General features: G+C 39.2%; 2 pseudogenes; both read left to right on the forward strand.

The window, feature by feature from the left end:
• Nucleotides 1-357: 357 nt before the first annotated feature.
• On the forward strand, nucleotides 358-1,314 carry LOC116555980 (annotated as a pseudogene).
• Nucleotides 1,315-1,549: 235 nt separating this feature from the next.
• LOC116555981 lies at nucleotides 1,550-2,179 on the forward strand (annotated as a pseudogene).
• The last annotated feature ends 6,301 nt before the right edge of the window (nucleotides 2,180-8,480 follow it).

An 8,480-nucleotide genomic window follows, 5' to 3' on the forward strand; every position in this document is an offset into this window, starting at 1 on the left:
TTATAGAGAGCTTCAACAGCAGATTATCCAGCAGAAGAATCAGTGAACTCAAAGACAGGTCATTTGAAATTTCACAGTCAGAGGAGAAAAATGAAAGAAAAAGAGTAAAAAAAGCCTACAGAAATTTAAGCACACCATCATGTGAGCCAGTATATGCATGATAAGTATTCCAGAAGGATCATAGAAAAAGAAGGGTCAGGAAGGTTATTTTAACAAATAGTAACAGACAAGTCCCCAAATTTGAAGAGAAAAATGAACATTCAAATCCTTGAAGCCCAAAGAACCCCTAAAAGATTAAATGTAAAGAATTTTTCAAGATCTATGTCTAGCTGTAGATGCAGGTCTCTGTTCTACAGGATGGGGCTTGTTAAAGTTGTCAAGAATAAGGCCTACTTTAAGAGATACTAAGTGAAATTTAGAAAACAATGAAGGGGTAAAACTGATTACTGTGCTTGAAAATGCTTGGTGATACAGGATAAAAATAAATACAACACACCCAAATACAGGATGATACTTTGCGTAACAAACAGATATCATTTGTCAGATTGCGTATGCCGTTATAGAAGGGGATATGATAGTCTGCGCAGCTTATGTACACGAGCTGCCAAAATATGGTGCAAAGGTTGGCCTGACAAATTATGTTGCAGTGTATTGTATTGGTTGGCTGCTGGTCCCCAGGCTTCTCAATAGGCTTGGTATGGACAAGATCTGTGAAGGTCAAGTGGAGGTGACCAGAGATGAATACAAGGTGGAAAGCACTGATGGCAAGCTGGGCGCCATTATCAGCTATTTGGATGCAGGCATTGCCAGGACTACTACTGGTAATAAAGGTTTTGGGGTCCTGAAAAGAGCTGTGGATGGAGGCTTGTCTATCCCTCACAGTATCAGATGATTTCCTGGTTATGATTCTGAAAGCAAAGAATTTAGTGCAGACATACATCAGAAGCATGTCACCGATCAGAATGCTGCAGATTACATTTGTTACCTAATGAAAGATGACAAAGCTGCTTACAAGAAACAGTTATTTCAATACATAAAGAACAGCATAACCCCAGACCCGATGGAGGAGTTGTATAAGAAAGCTCATGCTGCTATATGAAAGAACCTGGTTTATGAGAAGAAACCCAAGAAATAGGCTAAAAAGAAGAGATGGAACCAACCCAAAATGTCCTCTTGCCCAGAAGAAAAATTAGGAAACTCAAAAGATGGCAAGCTTCCTCAGAGCCTAGTAGTGGGCTGCTGAGAGCTACATCAAGTAATTTTCTATGAGGATTTTTCAGATAAATATAATAAACTTATTGACCATGCAGCAAATAAATAAATAATATATAAATAGATTTTCACCAAGTCAAAAAATCAAACTCTCAAAAGTCAAAAACAGAATTTTGAAAGGCGCAAGAGAAAAGCAAAAATTATATACAAGGGAACCCTCATAAGACTACCTGTGAATTTTTGATCAGAAAACTTGCAGACCAAGAGAAAGTGAGATGATATGTTCAAAGTACTAAAGGCGCCTTTCTGTCTGGTGGCAACCATCAGGCAAACCAAGATGGATGCATACAAATACATCCAGGAGCTATGGAGGAAGAAGTAGTCTGATGTCTTGTGCTTTCTTCTGAAGGTCTGCTGCTGGCAGTACCACCAACTCTCTGCTCTCTACAGGGCTCCCCACCCCACCTGGCCTGATAAAAGCATGTCAACTGGGCTACAAGGATAAGCAAGGTTACATTATATACAGGATTTGTGTGTGCCATGGTGGCCAAAAATGCCCAGTTCCTAAGGGTACAACTTATGGCAAGCCTGTCCATCATGGTGTTAACCAGCTAAAGTTTGCTCAAAGCCTTCGGTCCACTGCAGAGGAGTAAGCTGGACACCACTGTGGAGCTTTAAGAGTACTGAATTGTTAGTGGGTTGGTGAAGATTCTGCATACACATTTTTTGAGGTTATCCTCATTGATCCATTCCATAAAGATATCAGAAAAAATTCTGACACTCAGCGGATCACCAAACCAGTTCACAAGTACAGGGAGATGCATGGGCTGATGTCTGCAGACTGAAAGCCATGGCCTCAGAAAGGCCCATAAATTCCACCACACTATTGGTGGTTCTTGCTACGCAGCTTGTAGAAGGCACAATACTGTCCACCTCTACTGTTACTACTAATACAAAGTTTGTAAAATTCCTACATAATAAACAACTCAGGACAATCATATCTGCCTACAGGTGTTATTTACCTGTTTAAATTAGTCTGCAGATTGTTTCATGAATGCTTTGTCAAATTATGAAAATTAAAATTCAATGTTTGACAAAGACTATAAGTGATGGTGTATCTTGTCTCTAATAAGATAAACTTTTTTGTCTTTGCTCTATCTTATTAGGAAGTTATGTGTAAGTGTTTAAAACATACTACCTGGTATAATAAGTTTAAAATAAATTCTTTAATAAAGGAAAAGAAATACAAAAAAGTACTAAAGGAAAACAACAACTGTCAACCAAGCAAGGCAGTCATTCAGAAATGAAGGAGAGATAAGGACTTTTGCAGGCAAATAAAAGCTGTGGGACTTTATCACCATTAGACCTGTCTTACAAGAAACGCTAAAGAGAATTCTCCAAGCTGAAAAAAAAGAGATGCTAATTAGTGATATAAAACACATGAAAGTATAAAACTCAGAGGTAAGTCAATTTCATTGTAATCAATAAATCAAGTTCAACAGGAAAAATCATCACAATAATCCCATAAAATAGATGTTAGTTATAACTGTTGTTCAAATGAGGAACAGAGGCTCTGAAGTATAAATTATCCCCAATATTATCATGTGACGGAGCCAAAGTTTGGTCCCAATTTTTTGACTCCAGAGCCTGTGTTTTTAGCTCTAAATGACACCATCTTTCATCCTGTGTCTCTTCTCAGGATGCTCCTTTTATCAGAAATGCTGTTTCTTCTTATCAACTCATGGCAAAATCTTAACTGTCTTTTAAGATCTGCCTTGCATGCCTTTTCTTCCATGAAGACTTCCTTAAAATGTTCAGTTGGAATTTATGCCTCTTTCCTCTAACTCCTATAGCCACATGTCTGTGCCTTTCTTTCAACACTTAGCCTCTCTTACCTCATATTATAGTGCCTTGTAGACATGTATTAATTTCTATAGACTCAATCATGACCTCAAGAAAGTCGATACTATTGGGCAGTCTAGGGCATGTTTTTGTCCCTGAAGTAGAGCATTTATTACCTGGACTCAGCCTTCACATCTAAATATAGTATGAAAAGTATTTTTCAGACATAACCCCTCTTCTTCATCCCTATTACTGCTTCTCTCATTAATGGCCTCCACATGTCTCTCTGGAACCACTGCAATTGTTCCCTAACTTACTTTCCTAATACACTTTTAAATTCCTCCTCCATAAGGCTTCCAGAGTAATTAATCCCTACCAGTGGCTTCCGTTGATCAATGTGATACACACTACACATACCACATCTATAACCTGGTATAGAAGACTCTCAGTATTGAGGACCATACTTACCTCTTTATGCATAGCCCATACTTGTCTTTTTATGATCTAGAAATATTATATACACAATGCAAGCTTTCATACTTTCATGCCTTTCTCAGGCTATTCCATTTTTCTGAATTATTTCCCCATCTTTCTTTGTTTATCCTCATCAAGACTCATCTTGGGCAAGATGACCTTCAAGATACATTCCCTGAATTCCACTTTGGGCTAGCTGTTCTTCTTCTTTTCTCTCATGACATATTCATATCTTATCATGCTCAGATGTATATTTTTCTTCATTGTACCATGTTAGTGGAAATTATTTATGTGTCTGTCTCATTCATCTGTGTGCACACTTCTGAGAGTTAGGAAACATAACCTGGTCATCTTTATCTTCCTTGCACCTACGTTACTATGTATATTGAGTACTCAAATGCAGTAGTTTGTTGAATGAATCATAAAAATCAGTTATTGTATTATACCTTAATACGGTGATACCACTAGGGCCTGCTGAAGTTCACATATTGCTTATATTAAATGATTTCATCTTGTTATGTTTCCCTGCAGTCTGTTGTCATTTCACACTATGGTGAAAATACTTGCCTCTATCAGCTCCTCTTCCAATAGGATTTTATTGAATGTCCTTCTAATACAGGTCCATAGATACAGAACAGAAAATCAACATGGCTACAATAGTATTAGAACAAGACTACAATGATTCTGAGGGGATTTCACACCGGCTTCTGTGCCAGTAAATTTTTTGAATTTTATAAATAGAGCAGCAATACCTGTTTTGATGGTTTAAATTATTTTGATACCTTTTCTGGTTCTCAGTATGTTCTGGAGAGATGTGGCTCCAGGATTCAGGTGACTGATGCAGAAACAACTGGGGTTTACCATGCACCATTCTGCTCTTCCTTTGACTATGGTAATTTTAGTTTGACCAGGACTATTCTAGACATACGCATTTTGTATTCATGCATTTTATCGCATTTGATCCCCAGAAGATCCCTTTGCAGCAGATATATTATCTGAATTTTACAGATAATAGAAGAGACACACAAAGGTTAATGGGCACACTGAGGTCACACAGTCAGTAAAGTAAATGAGTCATGCTGTAAATCAGATGTCTTTACTCAAAATCCAATGTTCTTTCTTCTATCCCACACTTTGCCATATAATTTTTGTGTGGGGAAACTGTATTTGCCTAAATCACTGTTTTTTCAAACTGCAGGTTGAAACTCACTGGTTGGTCATAGAATCAATTTAGTGAGGACCAAGCAGCATTTAAATAGAATGGAACAGAACGGAACGGAGCAGAAAAGAACAGAACAGAACAGAATAGAATAAGTGAAGGATGACATGTCAGAATGTAAGTATTGTTTCTTGAAACTTTTTTTCTCAGGTCACAATATAAAATATTTTTCTTTTCTTTTCTTTGTTTTTTTTTGAGATTGAGTCTCACTCTGTTGCCCAAGCTGGAGTGCATTGGCATGATCTCGGCTTACTGCAATTTCTGCCTCTCAGGTTCAAGTGATTCTCCTGCCTCAGTCTCCAAAGTAGCTGGGACTACAGGCGCCCACCATCATGCCTGGCTAATTTTTTTGTATTATTGGTAGAGATGGGGTTTCACCATGTTGGCCAGGCTAGTCTCAAATTCCTGGCCTCAGGTGATCCACCCACCTAGGCCTCCCAAAGTGCTGGGATTACCGGCAAGAGCCACCATGCCTGGCCTAAAATATTTTCGTTATATTCGGTCATAGTTTAAAAAAAAAAAAAATCTCTTTTTTTTAACCACTTTGTCTAAAACTGAAGTTGCCAAAATGATCTTGTCATTGCCCAAACCACAGACATATCTCAGTTCTCATCTTCTTTGATCCTTTGGTTGAATTTGACACTTTCCTCTACTTTCATCATCACAAAATGCTTGCCTCTGAGCCCTCCCTTTCTTCTGGTATTTCCATCTCTCCAACAATCCTCATTCTAGCACCCGAATATTGATATTCCCTAGAGTTCTCCAGGACCCACTTTTCCTCCTGCTCAATCCCCTTGGCATAAAAAACCAGCTTCAACCATCATTTAAAAACCATTGATCCCTGGATCAATGCATCTCATCGTGAGTCCTCTCCCAAACTCCAGACTCATATTCTAAGCTGTCTACTGAACATCTCCTTCTCGATGTCCATGAGTCTCTCCTAATCAGCAAGTCCACATGAATTTATTATCATCTTTTCAAACATTCTCTCCTTCTGTGTCAGTGGGGGACACTTTCGTCCACCCAGCCACCAAAGCTAATAGCCTGTGAGTCCTCTTAGAGTCCTCTCTGTCTCTCCTGCCTTTACATCCAATCAATTGCCAGATCCTGTCAATTCGGCCTCTGCTATACCTCTTGAAATTGTCTGCTCTGCCACTTTCTTAGTTCACAGCCTAATTATCTCTCATTGAACTACTGCCTCCATTATCCCTTCTTTCAGTCAATCTTTCACATTGCTGCCACAATTTCAAAAATGCAAATCTGACCAGGTTGGCTCTCTTTGTAATTCATCACAGAGTTTGCACCAGTGTAGACTGATGAAGATGCCTGCTTCTCAGCATTACCTGCAAGCCCTTTCATTCTTCTCACTCCTGGTTCCTTGCCTCCTCCCCTCTCCTCTATCTCCTGTATGCTTAGGTTCTCTTCCATGCTACAGTGGACATGCCAGGCTCCTTTGACCCTTTTGATGAATGCACACATGATTGTCTTAGCCTGAGTGCTCCTCTCCTTGCTCACCTTCATCCACCTGCTGAAATTCTGTTTCAGGTATAACTCTACTGCTGCCTCCTGGAAGGTTCCTCTTCCTCAGACTTATCTTCTATGTAGATACTCAAGGGTGTACTCATGGCTTTAGGACATTCCCTAAGCACATTTTGTCTCTCAGATCACGCTCGATTATAATTGATTATTTGCATTTCAGATTCCACCACTCTACTGTGAACATCTCAAGAACTAGAATTATGACTCATCCACTTTCCTATGCCCAAGGCACCAGCATATAGTAGGTGTTCAATAATGTTTGTAAAATAAATGAAGTCTTAGTTCTGCCATTTACTAGCTATTACTTTGAACAGCTCCCTTAACCTCCAAAGCTTCATTTTCTTCCTCTGTAAGTGGATAGAAACTAATGGTTATTGAGTGCATCTATACATCAGGCCCTATATTGTATGTCTTTACATATGTTATTTAATTTTCACCACAAACCTCAGAAATAGAAATGATTCCTCATCTTATAGGTAATAAAAGGGACAGAAATGAAGCAAATTTTCCATGGTTTGGTAGTCAGAGCCAGAATTTGAACTTAAGTCTGTCTGACTCCAGAGCTCTTTCCACTACACCAAGCTGCCAATAAAATGGAGAAGAAGAGTATCGACCTTACTGGGATTAAATGTGATAATGTATGTGAAAGTGCTTTGTAAACTGTTAAATGCCGTCAAAATGTGAGATGATATTCTTGTCATTAAGATCTGCCATGGTCTGCATATCATGGTCAGGATTTTCAGTAGCTGATATTGGAAATCATTCAGTTGTAGCTGGCTGCAAAGGCCTATGGGAATCAGACACCTCTCTGGGGCTATTTCCACAGCATACTTGCTTCCCTGCTTGTAGATGCAAATAAATAGCAGCAAAGCAACAGGAGGCCCAGTAGAGCGCAAGGATGCCCCATGCCAGAGGAGAAACGAGGATGGGTGTGCTTGTCAGTTACAGGTTACAGCACCCCATGAATGTCCTGGTGACACCATTGTGTTTTAGAATCTTCAGGCTGCTTTGTTGTAGCAGCATCCCATTTAGAATCTTGGCATGTGCTTAGGGTCACGAACTGCACTGCTTTTAGCTGCTGCCACCAGTTTGTGAATCATCCTGTTTACAATCTTTCGGATGCTATCTGGGTGACGCGCCTGAAAAATGGCAGTGATATATGGCATTGCCTACATCAGGGAGGTGACAGGGAACTGCCATGAGAGGCAAGATTCACGGTCAAAATATATTGCATATAGCTGGCCGTTTAAGTTGCCCAAGGCCACCAGGTAGGTCCTGACAGGAGAGCTGACCCAGGGCATATAATGGTCATAGCCCATGAGAGTTACTTTCTCCCATTGAAGGCATGGAGGGTGGAAATGTAGCCTTGTATTTTTACTGACCATGCAAACTGGCTGGACAGTGGAAGGTTAGCTCCTTAATTCTCCCTTTCATCATCTGAATGCTACTTAATTCCATCTAACATTACTGGCTTGTTAATGTCTCTTGTTTTTTATTGCTGCAAAGAAACATGCTGTAACCAATTTGGACGAACCATGCACATGTCCATAATTTAATGTCTGCTGACCCAGTTGGAGACATTTTTCTTCAAGCATATTTTCCCTGGGTCTAGGAAACTTTTCTTGTGACTTGTATCCATCCAACATCCTTTTCCAAACTCAATTTTCCTCTCAAGTTAATAAACAAACAAAAACAAGAGAAGACTTCACAATGATGCAATGAAAAGGCTGTGGAGAGAGAATGAGCTGGATATGGAATCAAATCTTGAAAAAGTTTGCCTTATTTATTAGAAAGTATGAAATGTGATTTCCTCTAATGAGTAACAACTAATTAAAGCCTGTGTGTTAAAGCAAATGCCTCCCAATTTTATCCCTTCAGAGACAGCCTCCTCTGAACGCTCTCAGCTTTGTCCCAGACATGGTAGCCCGTGTTCAGTTTTGGAGTGCAATATGTGGGACTGAATCTGATTTAGACATTGCCAGCTCGCTCCAGAAAATTCCTAATACACTATGAAGTGCTAAGATGTTTACAATAGTCTGGCTTCTATACTGCAAGTAGATAATTAGTCACCCTTGTTAATCAACAATGTGTTTAGATATCAACTTATTTTAAATTTCTTTGGGGGCAGATACACACACACTATATATATATATCCATTAGAGGAAATATATATATATATGTATATATATATATA

The sequence above is a fragment of the Sapajus apella genome, unplaced genomic scaffold (assembly GCF_009761245.1).
Source record: "Sapajus apella isolate SASKATOON/1434 unplaced genomic scaffold, GSC_monkey_1.0 scaffold16, whole genome shotgun sequence".
NCBI lineage: Eukaryota > Metazoa > Chordata > Mammalia > Primates > Cebidae > Sapajus > Sapajus apella.